This window comes from Streptopelia decaocto, assembly GCF_964273445.1.
Source record: "Streptopelia decaocto genome assembly, chromosome: 2".
NCBI lineage: Eukaryota > Metazoa > Chordata > Aves > Columbiformes > Columbidae > Streptopelia > Streptopelia decaocto.
The window spans coordinates 72,541,976-72,565,742 of record NC_138655.1 but is presented as its reverse complement, the minus strand read 5'-3'; positions in this window follow the sequence as shown (position 1 = coordinate 72,565,742).

Here is a 23,767-nt window from a genome sequence, read left to right as displayed (position 1 = left end):
AGGAATTTACCACATATGCAGGCACAGATGCATGTAAGTATATAAACATGTTTTTACACATTTTAGATGCAGAAACTTCTTATTGGTTTAATAGAGTTAATTTTCTTCCTGATAGCTTGTACAGTGTTGTGGTTTGGATTTAGTATGAGAACAATGTTGATAACACACTGATGTTTTAGTTGTCGCTAAACAGTCAAGGACTTTTCAGGTTCTCATACTGGCCTACTGATGACAGAGAGGGGCATGCACAAGAAGCTGGGATGGGCACAGCCAGGACAGCTGACTCCAATTGACCAAAGGGATATTCCACACCATATGACATCACGCTCAGTAAATAAAGCTGGGGGAAGAAGGAGGAGTGGGAGGATGTCTGGAGTTTGTCTTCCCAAGTAACCATTATGCATGATTTAGCCCGGCTGTCCTGGCGGTGGCTGAACACCTGCTTGTCAATGGGAGATAGTGAATGAATTAATTGTTTTGCTTTGCTTGCCTGTGTGGCTTTTGCTTTACCTTTTTAGCCGTTTTATCTCACCCACTAATTTTCTCACTTTTTTTCTTCCCATTCTTTCCCCCATCCTACCAGGGGAGCGTGAGCAAGCAGTTGTGTGGTACTTAGTTGCTGGCTGGGGTTAAACCACGACACAGGTAGAGTCCCATAAATACTCAAATCATTTTTATAATGGAAAATGATATAAAAATATCTGAAATCTGTTCTAGTGTATGAGCTGATTGTACTTACATGCACTGTAGGAATGCTATAGGTAGGATAAGATATGCATCTGTAAGGCTATATAGGTGATAGCAGACTCTAGAAAGATTCCAAGAGAAAGATTTATGTGACGTTTGATATGTCTTCTACCTGTAAATCTGAGTAGAAACATAGGAAGATGTGGGCTGGAAGGCAATTCTGGAAAAAAATTGGTACAAATTCCTGGTTTAAAGCAGGGCCAGCTCCAGACTTAAATCCTGCTTCAAGGTACTTCTATGCCAGCACATGGGAGGAACAGGCAATAGCCATCCTCTGCTAAGAAACCCACTGGAAGGAATCAGAAGGTGAAATATGAAAGTGTTTTCTTATCTTATTGCTTCTGAATAAAACAAATTAACTGAGAAGCTACTTATTTTCAGTTGAATTGATAAATATTTGTTTAATATCTTCTGCAGATCCTGACACCTGACAGATGGCTAAAGCAGAACTGTTCAATGGTAAGTCTTTATTGTTTGCTCTGGCCTGCAGGTCAGCTGGTTTGTAGGCATTCAGATTCTTGGACTGCTTTTCTTTACCATAAATCAATGTGAGGCAAATGGTCTAGAAACTGACAAGTTTCATTTTTCATCCAAGATGGCTCTTACTGACTTAAGCGTGTTTGTCTCAACGTGAGTTAAGGTGGAACACTGTTAGCATTAAGATGAAAATTTAAAGATCAAGAGAAGGGGCTCAAAGAAGGGGAAAACACCTGTTCAATGACAAATATAAAAGTAGATTATTTACACAAAGATCTTCCTCTTCGTGCAGTCGTTCTTTAGAGCTGCAAGGTGTTAATATACTTCCCTAGTCATAAAGTACAGCCAGTACCTCTGATACATGGGAAACTTGTATATACCCTTTTGGAGAACTGATGAAATATGTCTTCGTCCCCCTTCAAGAGCAATAAAGCAGCTTGATGTGCCCTTTTGGCTGGAAGAAATCTTAATATAACTCCCTCTGCATGTCATTAATACGAATACAGGGTTCACAAGGGAGGGGGAAGTTTGGTTGTAACAGTCCCTAAGGCTTGGATGCACTAACTCCATAGAATTTCTTTGCTCTGAAAAACTAGATTGCTAAAACTAAACAATTTTTTCTTAGGGAAAACAAAATCAAATGTTGACATGCACCTAAGATAGTTAGTTTGTGGAAATACTAATTTGAAGCTATTTGCCAGCAAATATATTTTTTAAAGAGTTTTTCTGCAAAATTTCCCATGTACATAGAAGGGTTTTGGCAATACCAGGTTTACATTGTTTTTTTGAAGAATGCTCACTCCTTTGCACTTTCCTGTGAAATCTCCATTGAAAATTAGGTGGTTAGTTATTGCATTTGAGCATGTAAACTATAGCTTTTAGTCCTGCAAAGTAATTTTGCATAAGAAAGTCTAAATGTATGAAGATTATAATGTTTTTCTCTTAAGCACCTAGCAACCTTGTTTTCCATAAATATTCCATTGATTCAGTGTGAATGAGGCTTGCTAAAACCACAGAGATAGTAAATCCCCCAGAGTATGAAGAATGATAAACCTTTTTCTGTACTGTTTGTGTCAGATAAACCTGTTTTTTGAAGTTCAAATGAAGTTGTATTTAAAGTACATCTCTATCAAGAAGGCTCTAGAAACACTTGCCTTGTTGCTTGGCTGTGACTTTTAAGCACCTTTAGAACTTATCACTTTGCTGATTTCTGCTGTGGTAATTTCGGAGAAAACCCATTTTTGGGTGGGGTGGGTTTTTTTCATTGGATGTTGATGCTAGGACTTTATAGTGGAACCCCCACCACCTTGTTTATCCAGGACAGACATGTGCGATGAAGTAAAAAAAAAGAGTATATAATATCATCTATCAGTTTCCTGTTACTTTCTATTTCTGAGTGAAATGTAATCATTTTAGTAATGAAAGCATTTTTGGTTTGCTTCCCAGAAGCTTTTTGCTTTCTGTTGGGAGTCACCAAGCATAGCATTTTATTTCGTAAGTGGTTGCACGCCTGGTGAATGACACAGCCACCAAACTACAAAGCCTGAGCAGCTGGGCAGCAATTCCATATGTTTTCTGCAATGGGGTGGAAAAGTGAATTTGCAAGATCTAGACATACAGTACAGACAGACGGTACATTTATTTAAAGCTCCTATATTCCCTGCATGGCTCTTGGGGAGTATTGGCATCACAGAGTGGGATCAAAACCATCAGATTACTGAATACTGAGGTGTATTACACTGCTACACTTCGGTACGCTGTTGTACAGAACTAGTCAAAAAGGAAAATAATGAGATAGAAGAGCCTTGTAATCCCCTGAAAAAGCTTCTTTGTCCCCCAAAACTCAGCCTGGAGTTTTGAGATGCTTTTTTTTGTGCCAGCTCAAAAGCTACACCTCTAGCTTCCCAAAGTCCTGGGCTAATTAGGGTCCATTCAGCTTTTTAAAAATGAAACGGGTGCAATAGCTTTGGTGCAATAGCTTAATGGGTCAGGGTATGAGCCAGGGAATGTCACTCTGGGTAAATGCCATTTTGTGTCTCTTGCAGCACAAATTTTCCAAATTATAAGGCAGAAAATATCAATGTTCCTAAATTTAAACATGTAAAGTATGTTTGAAAATTAAAGTGAATTAAATGCTACTGGGTAATATCATTTATTGTTAAAATATTGGGGGAAAAGCTGCCATGGAAATGGACTTAAATGCCCATATTCTATTCTCATTGCCTATACGTTTTATTGATTTTTGCCTGAAATAGCTTCTTATTATAATTTTGCTCATCATAGTGAGCTGTCTAATTATTTTTAATCAGTGCTCACTGAGAATAGCATAATATAAATAAATCTGAAGTTTTGTTCTTTGGGAGAATGGTGAGAGTTGAGCCATATTAGTGCAGTGCTGCAATCAAGATCCCTGAACACCGTCTCACTTTTCCGGTTGCACAGGACAGTACGTGCTCTTGGAAATTAGAAGATAAAGCATTATTTCAATTTATTTAAAGTCCCACAGAACATAATTGTTTAACTTTTAAGATTGTCGATGAAATAGATTTTTCCCTATTTATTATTTCCACTATTAAAGTATTTTTACAAGCACATCTGAAAATTACATCTGACTTTCAGAAGCTATCAGCAGCCCAATAACTAATGAAATAGTATAACCAGAGCTTGGCATGCTCACATATAAAAGTTTTATGATTTTTTTTTTTAATAACAATTCAGCCATTTCTTCTCAGAACTAGAGATCAATTTTATCTTCCTTTTGAAAAGGTAATAGTGTTATTTGAGAGTAAAAGTAACTGCTTAGAAACAGGCTTTGTAAGTAAGTGCTACATGAACATGGTAGACTTTCTACAAATTCAGGTATTCAGAAAGAAACCAATCTATGTAAAATTATTTTTATTTTATATAAAATGTTTCAAAGCAACTGATTATTTTAAAGATTTAACATAAATACTGGGCTGGAGAAATAAAGGGATAGTTGGCAGGATAAAAATACTTATGGTGAGGAGAAACACCCTTAATCAGCAAGTCACAAACTCTAGTGGTACTTTCCTTCTAGAGTGGCCTTATGCTGTGGTAGATATATTCAATGTTATTAATGGTGATAGAACTATGAAAATGACTTTCACTAGGGGGATTAATTGAATAAAATGGATCTTGATTAACTGCACTGGAACATACTACACAGATGTAGACTTTTTACATCTGGAATGTTTTTTTATTTCATGCATCCATACTTCCACATGTATGGTGTTTATTCATTATTTTCAGATAATATTTCCTATTGACAATTGAACTGTATGATAAAGCTGTATGTTATATGGAATTTTTCATCTATGATATGTAGGAGTGTTGAATTTCCAATAACATACATAGCAGAATCCAGAGCTTACTCTCAGCTGCCTGCAAATCATGTTGTCATAACACTGGATTGTAACCAGCCAAGATACTATCAAACCAGAGTTAACAGCGGATGATGCATTAAAGCCCAATGTACTGTAAGTAATCAAATCCTAAAGAAAAACATTTAATACAGCTGTCCAGTGTGCCTGAAATATCTACTCAGCAGAACAATCAGGTTTATGAGCATTTAAAACCAACTATGAAAATTCATCAATATCAACTGAACAGAACTTACTGCAGGCAGGGAGGCAGGTGGCAGCACCATCCAGTATGGGAGGGCTGAGTCGAATGTGTCTCTGTGTTGAATTAATGTATTTCCAAGTTTTTTAATGAAGTTTTACTGCTAATTTTTCTTTCTTGCACAGCAACTGTATATATAGCGAATACTGCTTTTATAAAGCATACCAGACTGTCAGAGAACCATTTAAAAGGATGCAAGAGTTGCACCTCAGCTGAACACTATGTAGAAGTTTTCATTATTATTTTTTTCAATGAGAGACTATTTTCTGAATCATTAAGCAGAAAAAAGTGGAACTATAAATCAATTGCAAGGTAGAACTGTGATCTCAATGAAAAAGAGGGGACCACAATGAAGAACGTGGCTATGTGGAAGGAGTTGAACACTGGATATGTTGCCAATACATCAACCTGAAAGAAAATAAAAGTAAATAAATTGAATTTCTCTTCATAATATCTTCCAAATGAAAAACTAAAAACACATCATAAAGAAATAGTGTTGAAACTGCTAAAGAGAATTATTAGTTAGGGCAAGAGAAGGGAATGCTTTTGCCTCCGTCAATATAGGTGATTCAAAGAATGGGGATAAAACCCAGTAGCACTGAAATTTTCTGCCTTTTTTATGTAGCTGTTGATTCTGTTTTCTAGGTATTAGAAAAATGCCTATGAAGTCTTGAGTGAATAGTGTGTGTGAAACACTGAAGTACAAACTTGTAAGTGAAATTTCATCAGCGTATGATGTGACCATCATACATTTTGAAAGCTTTAATAACAACTTGGTCTGGAAAGGTGTGGTGATAAATCAGAAAAGAGAGTAACCCCCGCTTTCCTTATACTAGTACCATTAAGTTAGCTTCCAATGTTGAAGTAGGTATTCCCAAAGAAAGGAAAAACTATTCAAGTTCTGCAGAATGGAAAAGTATGATACAAAAGAGATTTTACATGATTCTCTGTATAGTTAGGGTCTGAAGGGACTTAGTATTGCCCAATTTTTACAGTACTAAAAAAAAGAAAAGAAAAGAAATCGCAATTTAGGATATTGGGTGAAATTATATTTCCCTAGCCCCTCTTAGCAGGGACCAAAGTTGACTTGATCTCTGCAGATAAATGTGTAAAACTTTTGATTCTGCCTCACATTTATTATTTCAAGAATAGGGAGGTAATATAGTAGTTCTCTGGTGCACAAAGATCAATGTATGAATGAAAGAAAAATGTATATTTTCTGTAGTCCTGTCTTTTAGCATCATTTATCATAATACCATATCAGTGTGATGTGTAGCAATGCCTGTAGTGCATCTTGTAAACACTGGGCTGAAATGTGTCTGTAGCATGGCACTGAGGCCCATTGCCAGAGCAAGAGCTCCTGTAGGCATGATTCCCCAGGTGTGCACGCTGCCTCCAGCATTATATCTACAGAGAGAATTTCAAAGTGGGTCTAGATGATGTGAGTGAGAAAACTTCATAAAATTCATTGGAAAGTCAGGGTGATGGATCTAGGCAAGTGTTGCTGCTGCCGCAGTGTTAGATGCAATGTGGCCTTTCCAAGATTTTTGCTGTCATGCAGTGCTCAGAAACAAGTTTAGAAATGGTGGATATGTTGAGTTGGTTCCCTGAGGTCAGCTTGGTACCACTCCTGGAAGATCCAAGGACCTATGAGGTTTTGAAGGGGTGATTTAAAGAATGGCAGAGAGCAGGCTATCTCAGAATCACAGAATCACAGAATGTTAGGCATTGGAAGGGACCTCGAAAGATCACCTAGTCCAATCCCGCTGCCGGAGCAGGAACACCTAGATGAGGTTACACAGGAAGGCGTCCAAGCAGGTTTTGAATGTCTCCAGAGTAGGAGACTCCACAACCTTCCTGGGCAGCCTGTTCCAGTGTTCTGTTACCCTCACCGAGAAGAAGTTTCTTCTCATATTTAAGTGGAACCTCCTGTGTTCCAGTTTGTACCCATTACTCCTTGTCTTACCACTGGTTGTCACCAAAAACAGCCTGGCTCCATCCTCTTGACACTCACCCTTTATATATTTGTAAACATTAATGAGAAGCAAGTTGTGGGATAACTAGTGCAACACAAGACGGTGCAGATCTGGAGATGGTGCTGTACCCTCTTTAGAGGAGACTGCTGTTCTTTCAGGATGGTCTCCATATCAAGAGAGTCAAAGTGCCAGAGCATATTATGTTTTTATGAAAAGTCTGTGTCTATGGGGGAAGCGGGAAGGTAATGAACAGTAAAAATATCGCGAGATGGGGAATAAAAACACCTACGTGGAAAAAGAATGAAAGGAAAAGAGGATGAGAATATTTTTAATAGCTTGCACAACAATGCTAAGGGTCTGTGTTACAAATGAGAGAAACAGTAATTTTCCATTATCACAGTCTGGCTGGATGGCTAGCAGGACTGAAGTGCTCAAAAAAACCCAAGCCTGTTTTAGTGTTGCAGTGCTTTTTAGGAAGGACATATTTTCTTCAAAAACCAAAAAAGACATTACCACATTCAAGGAACTGACAAGTCAGAAGCATAAACAATCTTTAATTGCTTATGGAAAAATGTCATAACAGATAATATGCAAGATAGATTATAATTTAGGGACTGCTTCAGGGCTCCAGTCTGCCTCGTAATCACAGATTAAAATTGGGTGAGAGGGGAAAAAAGCTACATAACTACAGGGCTTCTCTTCAGGTGATAACGTTAGAAACTTCCTACAGCTAATACCAAAACGTGCTTGACATTTTTAAGTGCACTAAAGCACACTTTCTATTTCCATTTTGCATCTGACATGGCATAAAGCTACCAAGACTTGATCTTAGTAGATAAGGAGAAATTGATTTTCAGAACAGAGAATCACAGATAAGTATGTAGAAATCATCAAGAATTGAGCTCAGATGGCTTTGGTAAACAGAATAAAATCCAAACAAACAGTATATGTACTTGAATATCAAAGAGCTTCCCATCTAAATCTGAAAACACTAAAGGCCAATCACTTTGGAGAGACTGTTTAATGAGGAAAAAGTATGAGCAATGCTTCAAAAAGAAATATTTAAGAATGTTTTTAGATACCTAAAAACCTCCAGTCTTGCAACTGACGAAGAGGACAAAGTAGTTGTAAAAGTTATATTTATTTTTTTTTTTTAGTTGTAAACAGTTAACTGTCTAGCAAGAGTGCAGCCTTGTTAGAAGTCAGGTGAAGCCAGATGTATATGAAAACTGTAACTTAAATGAAATAAACAGGGTGGTTATGCTAAGTGCTATACATCAGGAGTTAAAGACTGCGGAAAAAATTGAAGGAAACCCATCTAAGTTGGACTCGCTTTAATCAGTAATCCCCTTCTTAATTTTTTTTTCTTTAATGTAAATAGTTAAAAATGAGATAATAGGGCTGTTTGTCTAAATTAAATCTCAGCAAAATAATGGGACAGTCTGAGTTACACTGTTTTATGTAATAACAATAAGCAAATGCCAGTGACAAACTGGGTGATGGGAAGAGCTGGGGAATTCCTGCAGAAGTTGTGAATTCATATGCATAAGCCATTTCTCTTAATCTCTCTTAAAGTTTACAACTTCAATTTATCAACTCTACTCTGGATGAAGAACTTATTATCTTATTCTTTCACTGTCCTTTTTAAGAACACTGAATCGCTAGAAGACTTCGGTATTCCTCTGAATTTTTAGTCATTTATAGGATCATTTCCAGCAACAGACAGCTTCTGTCGGAGGACCTGTGTGGCCAGCTTTTCCCAAATGTGAGTCTGTAGCTACTTGAGAGGTTATCAAGAACAAAGAAATGGATTGGAGCACTTCTATGCTTTGCTTTCAGGAAGCTTGTTTTCTAATGGTCTACCATTTGTGCTCTTTACTTAAGAGGAATAGTAAAATTATGTAAACTCCATTTAAAAAATAGAACATTAAAATACTTGAGGACCGAATGAATGAAGACCTGTGAGAGCAAGCTGAGACTTTCACCTATGACTGAAAGAGATGCTGGTGAGAAAGATACGGAAATTTTGGCCAGTGAGAGAATGATAAATAGTGAAAAAGAAATGTGGACTAAATAATATGGAGGTTTGGAAACAGAAGATGCTCTACTGCAGCTGAATATGAAGTCAGATATGCAGTAAGACATTAGTCCATGGGTAGACATTCCTATTGTGTATTTAGAGAAAGTGTTACTCTAGAAGAGACAAACTCAGTAGTTCTCAGTGTGACAGAGGGATCAAAGTGACTAATCAGGTCTTTTGATATTCATCAGAAAACTTCAGACAGAGTAGTAAGATTATATCTGCTGTTACTTTAATGTGTGGAATGCTGTGTCCACCTCTTGTGCGAGCAATTTGTGAAGAATTTTCAATGAAGTGGAGAAAAATCAGTCAGCTCTGCGTCACCTACCACTCCAGGCAGAACTTCAAAGGGGAAAATGTCCATCAGAACAGAAAAGCTGTCTTTTAACCAGGTGGCCTGTCTTCAAGTAGTTTAGCTTGTAAGCGTGGTGTTATTTGTTTTGCTTAATTGTTCAGATTGCTGATGGAGGACATAGAGAGAAGAGTAGGGCCTCTGTTTATCTTTTCTCATATAACAGAATTATAGGATAGTTTGGGTTGGAAGGCACCTTCAAAGATCATTTAGTCCAACGTTGTTTTTACTTTTTTTTTTTTTCAGAACTAGACATTACTATCACTTAGCTGTTAGTTCATATCCTAAAATCACCTTACACTGATCCAATTATTTTCTTTTTGACCATTAATTCTATTTGCCTTTCAGAAAATGGAGATTTTTAAATTATCTTATAGAAGTAATTTTAATTTAAACTTTCTGGGAAAGTAATCTCGTCCCAGTTCAACATAAAGTAAATTGAATGACTACAATGAAAGTAATATTTGATTATTTTGTCACATAAGTCATGCTTAACTTTATGGAAGTTGCCATGGTGACCTCAGAATTGATTTGTTACATTATATTTAGTGTTAATTTGTTTGCATCTCATTTCCATTTTAAAGGCCTTATATCTGTGGCTTGTTGGAAAGAACAATTACAGCAGTAGTTTTGAGGTGTTCTACTGGATATCTGCTGTTTGTAGTGACTGGGAATTTTTAGCACAATTAATTTCAGGCCTCATGCAAATAAAGTCTCACAATTATTGCATCAGTACATAGTAGCGTTTAATTTTAAGAGACACGACCAATTTGCTATAGACTAGACCTGAAGTTTGATGAGTTAATTAGGCTTCCTAACCTGTTCTCTTACCTTCCATAATTAATGCCACAATCATATTCATCTAAACTCAATTATACAGAAGTCACTGTGCGAATGTTTATTAAAAAAAAATGGAGCAAAACGTGAGCTCAGTAAGATATCTGTACGCTCCTCAGGGTGCAAGTTCTTCAGCAACTGGCACTGTAATTAAGAGGGGGATTCCATGTCTCTTGTACTCTGGAAAAATGATTTTGTTTTTATTACAAATTCTGGGCAGTGTTGACCAAATAACTACAGACCTATATGTATTTAAAAACCAGGAAGCTCTGCTGTGTACAAGATTGTACAAGATACGACTCAGTGTCTAAGCTCTGCTTGTTGATGCAGATGAAGTTTGGGACTGGGACGTTTGAGTCTGCCTCAGTACTAAAGACAAACAATTTTTTCTTTAGTAGGTGAAAATTTGAATGGATGCTTTGGAGAACTCTTACTATTATTATTTTTTTTTTCAACTGCACCTATTGATCAAGGGCCCAACTTGAGATTGAACTTAACTGTAGATATTTGAGCAATTATCTGCAAATAGAGACAATTCTCCTAGTGACTAGGAGTGAATGTCTGGTGTTCAAGGTTGCCTCTGTGTGCAGCCTTCACATGAGTAAATTCAAGACTGGTCTGTGCATACTAATTAAATTAGCTACTCGGATCATGTTTTTTTCAGGTGAAGGAATCTGCACCAAGATTCCTTAATGTCAACTTTGAACTTTGCACCATTTGCCAGTGCCATTAGACTTTTGCTTAGCTTTAGTTTCAACCATATCATCTCATAACACCACATCTTGTTCAAGCCCTGAACATTCAGCATGAGAACTGCATAATGTTATATAGTAAAAGCAAGACAATTGTCCTCATGCTACTGTTGTTTAGTACTTATTTGACAAATTCAGCAAATAAGTTTGTAAATTGAGAGAAAATGTAGCTTTAGAGACTCAAGAAGATCATTATGTGCACCAGTACTTCCTTCTTCTTTCTACTGCTGCGTGCTTGCCCTGAGAGCAGCCCTGAGGAGAAGACCTTGGGGGTGTTGGTTGAGGAGAAGCTGAACATGACCTGACAATGCATGCTTGCAGCCCAGAAAACCAGCCATGTCCTGGGCTGTGTCAGAAGAAGTGTGACCAGCAGATCACTCTGCTTGGGTTAGACTTCACCTAAGTCCTGCATTAAGCTCTGGGGTCCCCAAGATAAGAAGGACATGGACCTGATGGACTGAGTCCAGAGAAGCGTCATAAAGATGATCAGAGGGCTGGAGCACTTCTCTTATGAAGACAGGCTGAGAGAGCTGGGATTGTTCAGCCTGGAGAAGACTCTGGGGCAACATTATAGCAGCCTTCTAGTATCTAAAGGGGGCCCATATGAAAGCCAGAGAGGGACTTTTTACAAGTATGTGTAGTGATAGGACAAGAGGTAATGTCTTTAAACTGAAAGAGGTTAAATTTGGATTAGATATAATGAAGCAATTCTTCACTGTGAGCCACTGGAACAGGTTGCCCAGGGAAGTGGATGCCCCATGCCTGGAAGTGTTCAAGGCCAGGTTGGATGGGGCTTTGAGCAACCTAGTCTAGTGAAAGGGTGTCCCTGCCCATAGCAGGGAGGTTGGCACTAGATGGTCTTTCAGGTCCCTTCCAACCCAAGCCATTCTATGATTCTTAGTGAGGAACTATCACAGGTAGGACAGCAGTTCATTTCTTTTCAGCACTAGGGATGCTTCCCCAGGACCCAGGAAGATAAGAATGGGTTTCTTCTTTTTCTTGGTCATTGGAAGAGCTCTGAAGCCTGAAACCAGAATGCCTGTATTTCAAAGCCTATACATTACCTGTCATTAAGGTGAAATTAAGTAGCCTTTTTCTGAGCCTTGTCAGGTGTTAGACGTCTTTTAGAAATGATGTTTCTTTAGCATTGTTTGGATTTGATTTATTTGAATAAAGAAGAAAACTGTTATGCACCTCTGGTAGAAGTTGTGCTAGGAGTTTCTTTGACAACTCAGTAAAGATTTCTAAGGCTTGTTTGGAAGTTCTTACTAAGATAAAATATGACCTTTGGAGCATAGTAATAGCCTGTTGGTTGGTAGGTCCAAAAATAAAATCCATGCTGTTTGAAATTATTTCCAACTCTGCACACTCATTCCAGTGCAGTAGGAGGCTAACTTTAATGTGTGTAATGTAAGGACTTGAAATTTGTAAGGTGCTGGGAGCTTGAATAAGTCATGTGTGGGGTGCAACCTGGAAGCCATTGAGAAAATAATCTGTTTTTTCGACCTGTGCAAAAAATAAACTCTGAAGGATGTACAAGTGCACGATGTGTGGCTATGTTTGGGGACCGTGCCTACTGCTCACAGAACAGCCCTTTTGTTTGTTTGCTTATGGGTAAGATGCTGGTCTTAAAGGTGTCAGCAGTTTTGTCATTGGGAAACAAGTTGTGACAGCATTGTAAGGAAGAAGTGTGAGTAGTTAGGAGGTGGCATTGATGGTCATGGACCGATTTCCAGTGCTGTGATTGAGTGGGTGGGATAAGAAATGACTTAATGAGATCTCTACAGGAGGGGATGATGTGAGTATTTGAGGACTTAGCAATGTATGTGTTGATCTACCAGGGCAATAAATCTGACAAAAATGGAAAGTTATTGTTGAGAAGACAGTAACAGGATTGGTTAACTTCTAGTTGCTGTTATGTGTCTTGTAAATTAATATCTAATTTCTTTTAATTTGGGTATGGCAGTAAACCTGGAATTTCACTCTGACCTCTTATATGTGCCTGTGCTAAAAAGAATAATGGGTTATTTAGTATAGAAATTAGATCTAAATCTCATAGTCTCTTGAAAGCTTTGCCATGATTTCAAGGCAGAAAAGAAATCAAAATATCAAATAAAGGAAATAATTCATTAATAATTTACTGGTTTATAATTTGCATGCCTGTGAACTTCTTCACTACTTCTACAAACAGGGTAAATATAAAAAAAGGAAAACTGTAGAAAAATCTATTCCTTTAAATGAATATTAATTTATGATGTTATCTTACCAAACACTAAGTTCTGTTCCTTGTCCACTTGTGATGGTCTGTTCCTATGATCTTTCTTTATCCTTTCAGCAACTGCTGATGTTTTCTGTGTTTTGTACGTGGCATCTCTACTGCCACTGCTGCAAATTTTTGTGATGTTTAACATTCAAAATGTGATTGCACATGAAAGCTTTTTAATGCAATTTGGATGGTTACTTTGATAGCAGATATTGTGTTTTATTAACAAAAATAAAAGGGGGATGCCTTATCTAAATTGCTTCTCTTTCATCACAGTTATGGAACACTTTAAAACGTGTCAGAAAACTTGCTGTCAGACTAGTCATGCTGTATTTGATTGATAAGAGGTTGTTTTGTAGAAATATTGGGCAACGCTTCCTAGTCCTAAGAGAAGAATCTATCCTATCTCCTTTTCAGTTAATACCATGCAGTTGTTTTTTTCTGAAGCTCCTAGGAGACTGAGCATGCATGCTTCATGAGGCATAAACATCGTTCCCTCGCTGAACTTCTTCAAAAGTGCTATTATTGGAAATGGCTGCATCCGAGAGAGGAAAACTGCAGGGTTTTCAGTCTGTCCCCCACCCCTGGGAAGGAAAATCTACCTGAGAACTGAAATAGCTGGTCAGCACCTGTGTATTCCTTTTTATGTACCTTCAATATTTGAAGGACCATGAGGTGAAATGGAAAGAAAACATCTAGACTATGTTTGAGAATATCAATAGGTATTTGATATAGACTGGCATTGTTGCTGATATCAATAGCATTACAGAATACATATGTATTTAATTTGTAGTGGTTTAACATTTTAAGGAAATAGAGTTGCTCATTAGGAAGTATTTTTGTGTTTATATTATTATTTTTTCTTTTACTTTTATTGGTTTTGGTTCCATTTCTCTTATACATATTTTCCAGTCAAAGCAAAAGCAGAGGTGTAGGCTTTGAAATTAAGTGGAGCAGTGGGAAAGATTTCTCTGTGCTATGTGAATTCACTGAGATTATCTGTGGTTGCAGGTGCATTAAAAATGTCTGATTCATCTAGAATATCCATGGACCAGCTGTACAAAAACCAAGTTAGACTAGAAGTACTGAATTCTTTTGCATACGATATACAATTTATTGAAATATTTATAGTGGCCATTTTCTCAGGATTTCTGGATATCTGGCAGCCTAATTGGACAAACTGTTGTCTGCCAGTAACAACACAGCAACATCGGATGCCCCAGAGCTCTTAAATTCACCAAAACGAAGATTTCCAAGTGGAAAGATGTAATTGTGAAAACTGAGATGTTTGGGAACCTTAGAAAAATGAATGTATTGAAAGAAAATTGAATTAATTTAAGCCCAAAACTATTTCATGTCTTACCAGTAACAGCTGCAATTGGAAGATATTTCAGCTCTCCCTGGAACTCAAAACCAGGAATACAACATTTTCAGTTTTGTATTTTAATCTCACTAAAATTTGGGTTTGGCATTCAAAATAAGCAATTCTTTGGATTTCCCTTGGATCTCTTTTACTAAACAAAATTGTAAGAGTTTCTAGAATATTATCAACACATCTACAGTGCGGACATTTACAGAACTGTACAGTATTATGTTGCTTGCAGTGTTGCATTGCTCAGCTAATAATCCATAAATATTAGAATATGTGCCCCCTCTTTTTTAGTTGCAAGTCTTTTTCTTGTTTTCTGATCCTTAGAATTACCTAATCCTGAGAAAGGATAGACTCCGTAACTAAGCTGCAGTGCTCATTTGTCGTGGGCATCCTCGGACACTCCTTTGCAGCATGTTCTGAGCTGCAGCTCTGGGTGATTAATCACTCTGCCAGCTACTCCTTCCCCATCCAGGTAGCATCCCCACTTGGTGACGAGGAATTTCTGTGCTGTAGCTGATGCTCCTATGTCAGCAAACTGAACACAGGCGGAGTGTTGAAGGTAGAAAGTATTATACACCCATCGCAGGCTCTCAATGTCCAGTCAGTGCTGTACACTCTAGATGCAGAAAGACTCTGAATGAAATCTTGGTGAATATATTTTTAAAAGTCTTTAACTCAATCTCTTCTTAATATCGAGGGGAAAAGGGCCATCTTTCATACAGGAAAAGATTTAACTAGTCTTTCAGTTTAAGGTGGTGTTACTGTACATGTAAGCCTAGTCAAGAACAGCATTTGCTGTGGTAGCACAAGGATAGCCATGGAAGTAAGGCAGGAGGTGTTTCACTGAGCAGGGCAAGGCTTGTGGTATTGTGAGACATCTTCACTGCTGTCATTCCTGAGCTGAGTGAGGAAAAACTCATATGAGCATGGTTACCCATGCTGCAGTCAAAATTTCCATTTGGGGCTTAACATCTCTGAAGACCTGGTCTACTGTATGAAAAATGAAGATTTCCTTTGACTCCTTTGCCCCAGGCTTTTCATTGTATTACGAGAAAATTTAGTTGAAACTTTTCATTCAGTACTCCAGGAAGGTGTTTGACTTTTGTCAAACAAAAACATCAATAAAATCGCTTGCAATATATTTTTGATTGAGAAAAAGGAAACAAAATCAGCACCTGATATTGATTTTTTGGAAAATATGTAGTTTGGAATGAAACTACTAATTTGATACATACAACTTAGTTCTTTTCAGTAGGTTGATTGTCCAGTTTTCATCTAGAAAAGAGTACACCAAATAAATGAAGATACAAAAAAAAGAAAAAAGAAAATAAAAGAAAATAAGAGTTTTGTCTTTAATTCTCCATCTCCTCCTCCGTCCCTCAAGCTATTAAGGAAACTGCAATTCAATATGACACTAAAATGATAATTTTTTTTTCCAATGTTAGGTTGTCAAGATAATTTTTAAGACTTTTTTTTTTTTTTTTCCTAAAGAGTAATCACTTTTAAAGAAAACAGAGAGGGTAAATATTCTTCTCTATGATCAACAGAGCTCTATCTCCATCCTGAAATATATGAGAAATAATATTTTTTCTTGAGACACAACTTGAAAGGATTGTAGAGAATACATTTATTTTTAGGTTTATCTAAATAGGAGTGGATTGTTCAGCTATTAGAGATTCAAGCTGGATGAAGCATATGGATTGTCCATTGTAAGAAAAAGTAATTTGCTCTATCTGACTAATTTAAGCATAAAAAACCATAATAATCAATCTTGTATAAAACAGACAGAGATAACTCAGCAATTTAATGTTAATTGTGTTATCATTCCAAAGCCCATATTGATTTTTAAATTACATTTACAAAATGCATGGTAAGGTCCAAGACCTAATGAGATATGTACATGACATCTACTTTAAACTTGCAGAAAGATATTCCTGGTCATCAAGCCAGCTGATCAGAAATTTCACAAAACAAGCCAAAGTTGTTGCCTAACTTGCAAACAGCCTAGAAACAAAAACCTGTTGAGTTTATAAAACTAGGCTAAGAGTACTGGTACTGAAGGAGTCTGGCCTTGTAGACTCCTAAACAGCATAGGATTTTCAAAGGATGAATGCCTAGCATTACCTTCTATTTCAACTTTTAAAGGGATCTGCTGGGGCACTGCTATAATGACATGTTTTTCATGGTCTCACCTACAATTTTTCTCTGAGACCTTGAGCAGGCAAAGCATTGACTTGTCTGCATCCTCTAGTTATCTGTCTTTGGATGGAGTCCTCGTGTGATGGAAAATCTGCTGTTTGAGAAATGGCAAAGTGAACTGAGAATGACAAAGTAATGAGAAAAATACTGAAGCCTATTCCCATCACAAATAATATCAACGTAAGTTTCTATCTGCCAGCCACCTCCCTTATAAAATAATAGTAGCTGTCAGGTAGGGAAGCTGCAAGAAATGATGATGTTGTTTAGAAAAGCATTTCAGTGCTATGTTTTCTCTTATGAGCGGTGCTGATGTATGCAGTTCATGATGTTCACATGATAAACAGCACACCCTCTTTATGAAATCAAGTTGTTGTCTATCACACCCCCAGAAGTAGCAATGTCTAGAAAGAAAGAAATAGCAATTGAGTAGGAACAATCAAGTTTTAGGTGTGCCATTGTAATTCATCAGTAAGACATGGCAGACTGTGTGCCAGTGCTGCTTAATCACCTCTCAGTTGCCTGGTGTGTACAAAGCTGAAGCCTTGCAGCACATCTGAATGGAGCATTGATCAACAGTTTCAGGCTTTCTGCGTGACACAGTAATGCTACAGAGCCAATGCCTTGAAACTGTGACTTATTTCAAGGAATAGCCTTGGCCTCCATAATGTGTGAGATAAGTCTAACCCAGACTCTGCAGTTTGCTTGGTCCCACAGCATCATGAAGTCTTGGTGCCAGCTCTAACTCCTGCCTCCTGGTGCTCTTTGCCCCTGGAGCAGGCCTTTGCTCTCACATCCCAGGGCTGACTGACAGCCTGGCCTGACAGGGCCCTGCCAGCAGGCTGGTGGGGAAATACTTCACCTGTCCAAATGACTGCTGTTATAGAGGCTTTTGCTTTCTTTAGTTTTGGTTTTCTGTTGTAGGTTCCACAGAAAGGGCTGATGATTGTGGTGCAGTAGATGATAACAGCATCCCTGGAGGGCAGAAGCTTGCTGCTCCCATGTGGGCTTTTCTGTTGTTAATGACATGGAGATGAAGTTGTGCTCATCCAGACTGGTTGGACCCATCTGAAAACATTGCTTCTAATGACAGCTATCTCCAGTCTTTTAACTAAATCTCACTTTAGCAGAACTTTCCTGAGGGCCCTTTTAAAATCAGGTTTAAAGCAGAACTTCAGTAAGATGATAACAGAGGATGTAGTACGGTAAAGAATAGAAGAGCATTTAAAGCAGAACAAACACACACAAAAAATGCAGAAGCAATGTAAGAAGCGAGATACTAAAAGAAGCTGTGTAGCTGTCTGCAAATGTGGGTGGTGATTCTGAAGTATCAGAGGTAGGTTTAAAGCTCAGTTTTCCAGTGTGGAAATGATGACAAAGCTCCAAGGCTCAAAGACTTCATTCAATTATGCTCAGAAATGCATCCGTGTTCCTTCTCTTCACAAAAATCTTTTGAAGTTGGCTACTGTGCAGGTGATTTCTCCAGAATATAGACTCTGGAGACTGACTCACTAGAAGTGCAAATAAAATAGGACTGTGCTCACTACAAAAGAGTTATTTTGCTCTCCATCAGCCATCATTTAAGTGTGCTAGTTAAGATGTAACTGAAAAAAAAATGCTATTCTTCCCTTAGTGTTGAAAAAGATCCTTTATCACTAGAGCCAAGGAACATACCAACAAGCTCTTCATGGGAAACCTTGTCAAAGGGAGTGAATGTTTTTTGTTGGCTAATGTTTATCTTTGGGGAGAATCTTATATCACAGCCCACAGAGAGTATTTCAGTCTTTATCAGTTCAGGGAAAAAGACAAATTTGGATCTTTGAGAGCAAAAATTAAAGATCATGCAAGCTAAGCCTCAGACATGCTTGCTTCTCTTCACTACTTTTCCGCTCCCATTGAGTAAGTGGTAAGATCACATCTATCAGAGTAGACAGTGAGAAAGAAAACATCAGCCTCTCTTGTTTTTATGGAAGCAGCAGCAAAGCACAAAAGATCTTTGAACTTTAAGGTTTAGCACAGGACACCAGGGCTTCACTCTTGAGTGAGACAGAGACGGGAGTTCAGCAGAGGTTAGATAGATGCTGCCTGAAATAGAACAGAACTGGGAAACCTTACAGTCTATTAGAGAAGTGCTTTCATCTTTCAGTCAAGACGGGCTATTACTAAAATTAAAGAAGAGAGTTAATGTGTTGCCAGAGGAGTTTAATAAATATTAAAAATATGTGTGTGGATCTTCTGATTATTTTCACTTTTATTAATACTAGGTTTATTTTCAGTTAATTAGGCCAGACCATTTCTATCTGGCTAGTTCCTTTGAGCGTTTTTGTCCAGCTTCTTTCCTCTTGCACATAATCAAAGCTATCTCATTTCTTACATTGGCTCATGAAACAAAATTGGAGGTGCTGCCAAAGGGATCCATCAAGTCGGCCCTTTTAGGAGCTGAATCTGAACTTAGACTTTTGAAATCTGAGTGTGTTTGGAGATCAGATATTTGACTGACATGAATATGAGTCATCATTTCCAGATATATCAATCAGAAAATCCTTCTTCTGCAAATCATATAACTTGTATGCTGTTATAAATTACATCAGGCAGAATAAAATTCATACCTTTAAAAGAGAAGTGAGGTTACAGGCAACAGCGATTACTTTGACTTTTTTTTTTCAGTTCCCTGTATTATGTTTCCTTCCTTAATGTTTTTATTTTTAACCTGATGTGGAACGTAAGAAATCAGATATGTCGTGTTTCCTTACTTAAAAAAAAAAAATCCCAAATGGTTAAGATTGTCCAATGATTCCTTACATCTGTTTGGCCAAACAATGCTTTACAAGGGCATAATCTCTGCTCTACTTAATTGATGAGTCATATTCTGTGTTTATGACTATCTGCGCACTTGAAACGTGTGCAGTGACAGATTTTGTCACCAGAAGAGCTGAGGTTTGAGTACAAAAGCCTGTAAGCAACAGACAACTGTACATATGCCAATTTATTTTTTTAAAAAGCCCCTCAGACTGGGTTAGTACAAAGTTCTTTCAAGTAACTACAATGAGGCAATGACCCTACCTCTAAACCTGAAAGCTGCTTTGCAACAGCAAGAAAGAAGTGGGGAGAGGAGTTTGTAAAGCCCATGTTGTTAGGGGAAAAAAACAAACCAAACCAAACCTAAGCAAACCGATTTTTTACTAAAATAGATGTAAATTTTGTTCAGACAGTTTTGCACATTTATTTCAACCAAGAGATGCTATATAATTCTCCAGTCTCTCTTTCCAATAATGTTTCTAATTAGCTGATTTTAAGATGGATGCTCTTATGGATTAATTGACTGTCACAAATGTCTGGATTCTGGTACTTCAGAAATCTTGTTTGTGGTGCCTGTTCATTTTCAGAGAATGGTAAGAGGCTGGGGAAATAAGTTTTCCTCTGTTCTCAGGACACAATAAAACTATGGGACGCACCTGGTGTCAGGCTCTGAGTCAGTACAAGACCCAGAAATAAAGGCTTTATGTCTCCATTTGTCTGGTTACATAATCTAGCTACTTGACCATAAGTCAGCTCCTGTGGGACAATTCCTAAGAGGCAAAGTTGTTGCAAGTCCTACTGGTGCCAGTAATTTCTGTAGCTGTTTGATTGCTTGGTCTTTCATTTAATGACCAGATGGAAAGACAAAAGAAGTTGTATGGACTCACTGATGAAGAGCAATTGATTCAGCAGCTTTATTTTGTTTTACTTAAAACTTTATATACAAAATAAATCCTACCAAGAGCACTGTCAGTATTCTTCAAGGATGTCCTCTAGGAACCAGTAGCCAGCAGGGCATCTGAGCAGTTGCATGTAATGTAGAGCTAAAGGGAGCCGGCACTCAAAACATGTATGGGGCTGCTTTGATGTGTCCCTGATTGCCGTATCATTTTTTAGGCATCCAAAAGATTTTCTGGATTCATTTGACATTATCAATTTACAGCATGGCATGAGGAAGGAGAGAAGGGTGCAGGCAAGTGTCAAACCCTTGTCTATTGTGCATCAGACTCCCCGGAAACAGATTGCACTATTATTTCAGTGCTTACCATCATGATCACTTGTCCTTTTATGGCATAGCAGTTTGGAGAAGAAAATTAAAATTCATCTTTTCTTAAAAACATTCTATATCCTTAAAAATTTGTCCTGTTATCTCTTTTGATAGAATAGATCTTATCTGTACTCTTAATGCTGCAGACTTACACTACCTCATATCCATAATTGGCTTCAATGTAATTTAGCTGTCTAATCTGTTGCTATGCATGATTTCTTCTCAGATAAATGATACTGCAAAACTGATGTTTTTGACTTGAAATGTATACATGGATGGAGGCTGGGGGACACCCTCCTGTCATGTGTAATGCAGTTTAATTTATTCAATGTGTTTGTGTGGAAGTGGGTGGTATTTTTTTCTATTTTATTTCTTTCTGACTTTCCAGCGATGACAGCTGGAAAATTTCTTCCTGGTAGTTTTCTAAATCTTGCATTATGAGAGGTAATAAATTGAAATAGTGATTTCTGACAGAATCCCTTTAATCTTTTAGGGCAGGACTATATTCCTCCTGTTTTGCTCCTTAATTTGTGTCTTATCTTTTGGCCTAAATACAAAGGTAATGGACACTTCTGAAACGATAGTAGAAACAAGAATGTTTTCAGAATTGTAATGGTTGTTGTTTGCACAACACCTGTGTCTGAATGCTTCCTTTTCCTAAGTAGTCTTTTGGTTACTGCCAGTTTAAATTAATCCTGTTAATTTTACTTGTGTTTTATTTATTATTTCTCTCTCCAAAGCTCTACAATTGTGATTAAGTCCTGGTAGCTAGCTATGGATTTTCCACCTTGCGCTTACCTCATTCTTCTTTGACCTCATGTTCATTTTGTGGTGGAAGTTAGCCACTAAGTGTCAGGCATATTTGTCTTCAGAGTTGCCCTGCTCTTACTTGCCTCCGCTTACTATGGTTTTGCTGTGACTCTCTTTCTCACCTTTATTTCTGTTTAAACAACTGGTTGTATTTACTCTCTGGTCCTTGCATAGTTATAATTGTGGATTTCTGTGGTCATCAGTATTACAGACCCTTCATATGGTTTATTCAAGAGCAGGAAAGAAGAGGGAGAGATGGAAAAAGATCTCTAAATCCCAGAATCAAATGTCCATTTTTTCTGTCTGTTGTGATATGGGAGATAGAGGATGATCCAGTAGTTGTTTTAACTTGCAAACATATTTTTTATTATTTTTGCAATCACATAAACACTATTCATATGGCTTGAAAATCCTTGAAAACTGGTCTTCTTAATGCTAGGTATTTATATTTCAAAAATCTACAGTAGAATTTTTCTGTGCCTAATAGAATGATTTATCAGTTTAATACTATACTGATTATGCACACTAAATGGAATGCAAGACACGTCAATCTCTCTTTTAGTCTGATTGCAATGGGAAGAAACATTTTCATGAGAGAGTTGGTATTAATAGATGATAAGGACATAATGCAGAGTTCAGTTATTTTTAACTTTTCTTTTAACAAGCTGCTCTGCAGAGCACATGGAATGAAATCATGACTAAAGATTAAAGCTGGCCAGAAATACCATGATGTCCCTTAGAGAAAGAACTGTGTCTGTTTGTCATCTTGAGAGAAAATCTGGATTTCATCCCTTAACTGGTGTGTCCAAGCAACCATCTAATTGCTCTGTCCCTTTTTTGAGCGGGTAACGGTGGGGTTGGTTTGGTTTTTTTTTGTTCCCTTCCTTTCACTGGTAACTGGGGATAAGTCATCCTCTGGATGTAAAGAACTGAGATGTTTACATTAAAGATAGTGTCTAAACCATGTCAACCTCAAAGGTGAGTTGTGTGGAATCCTTCACTGATCACCTCTGTCTGCCCATGCCTGGCCTCACTGGAGCTCACACAGCCCCAGAGACTGTGTGGAAAAGGACATCTGGTTCTCTTGCTAGCATTAACAGAAAAGAGAATATTCTTTTTTTTTTTTTTTTTTTTTTTTTTAAATAATCCTAATGCAGGGTTCTATCAGGTTTCTTTGCTTGTTTCTGATTTCAGCTGACAAAATTTCTTGTTGTATGGCATTGGGAAAAATTCTACTTAGGGCGTGCAACACTCTCTACATTCCAGGGACACGCAAGTGATTATATTGCTTGTTAGTACAATATTTATGCGGTTGTGAGGAGCGCAAGGACATAGGAGGACATGGTGCTGACAGAGTGGAAGGGGATCAGTGCTCTGTGAAACTGGAAATCCCTTGTGCTCTGTTACTGATGTTGGTATCTTGTGGTAGCAAAGCAATTGGGGAGTGATTGCTGTCATATTTCACCATCTCTAGGAGTGACACTAGAGGTGGATTTGATGTCACAGACAAACTCCCTTCAAGTTAGTGCTCATACAGAGGGAAATATTTAGGGCTTCAAGTTTCCATGTAGCCCAATATGAGACCTCTGCCAGAAAAACAGCTTAGTGGTTCCTTCCAGTCCTGCAAAGTTTGGAATTCATAATTGGTTTGTTTTTCTTATGGGAATATGTGGATGACAACTCAGCACTGCTCCATCCTTTTGTGTATGTAAGGGTCTGGTCATCAAATTCCAAGGTATTTTGACTTACATCTAGCCCTAGCCCCCTAATTCCTGTGTTTAAAAGTGACTGTGATAGTGATAGACAGGATAAGTTATTTAATTACATCTTTTAAACATACTTTTCCAGTGATGTAACTTTTTTCTACAGCATTTATGGTGCTACTCTAAAATGCCACAATCTTTTGTAATTCTTCTTAAAATGAATGTGTGCCAAATCAATACTTGTTTACATCCTTGGATGAAATCTTCAAAAGCATCTTGGCAATTTGAAAAGGAAGAGAAGAATCTGAAGAGAGTTTTAATTTAATATTTAATTTCATTAAGGACCTTGGAGCACAAAGTAAGAGCATTATTTATAACACAAAGCTCTGAGTGCTCCTCAGTAGAGAGGAGGATCAGAATATGATATAGCAGAATAGGGTCACCTAGAGAAAGTGATAGAAATGTAATGATACTCACTAGGGTGAAGTAACAGG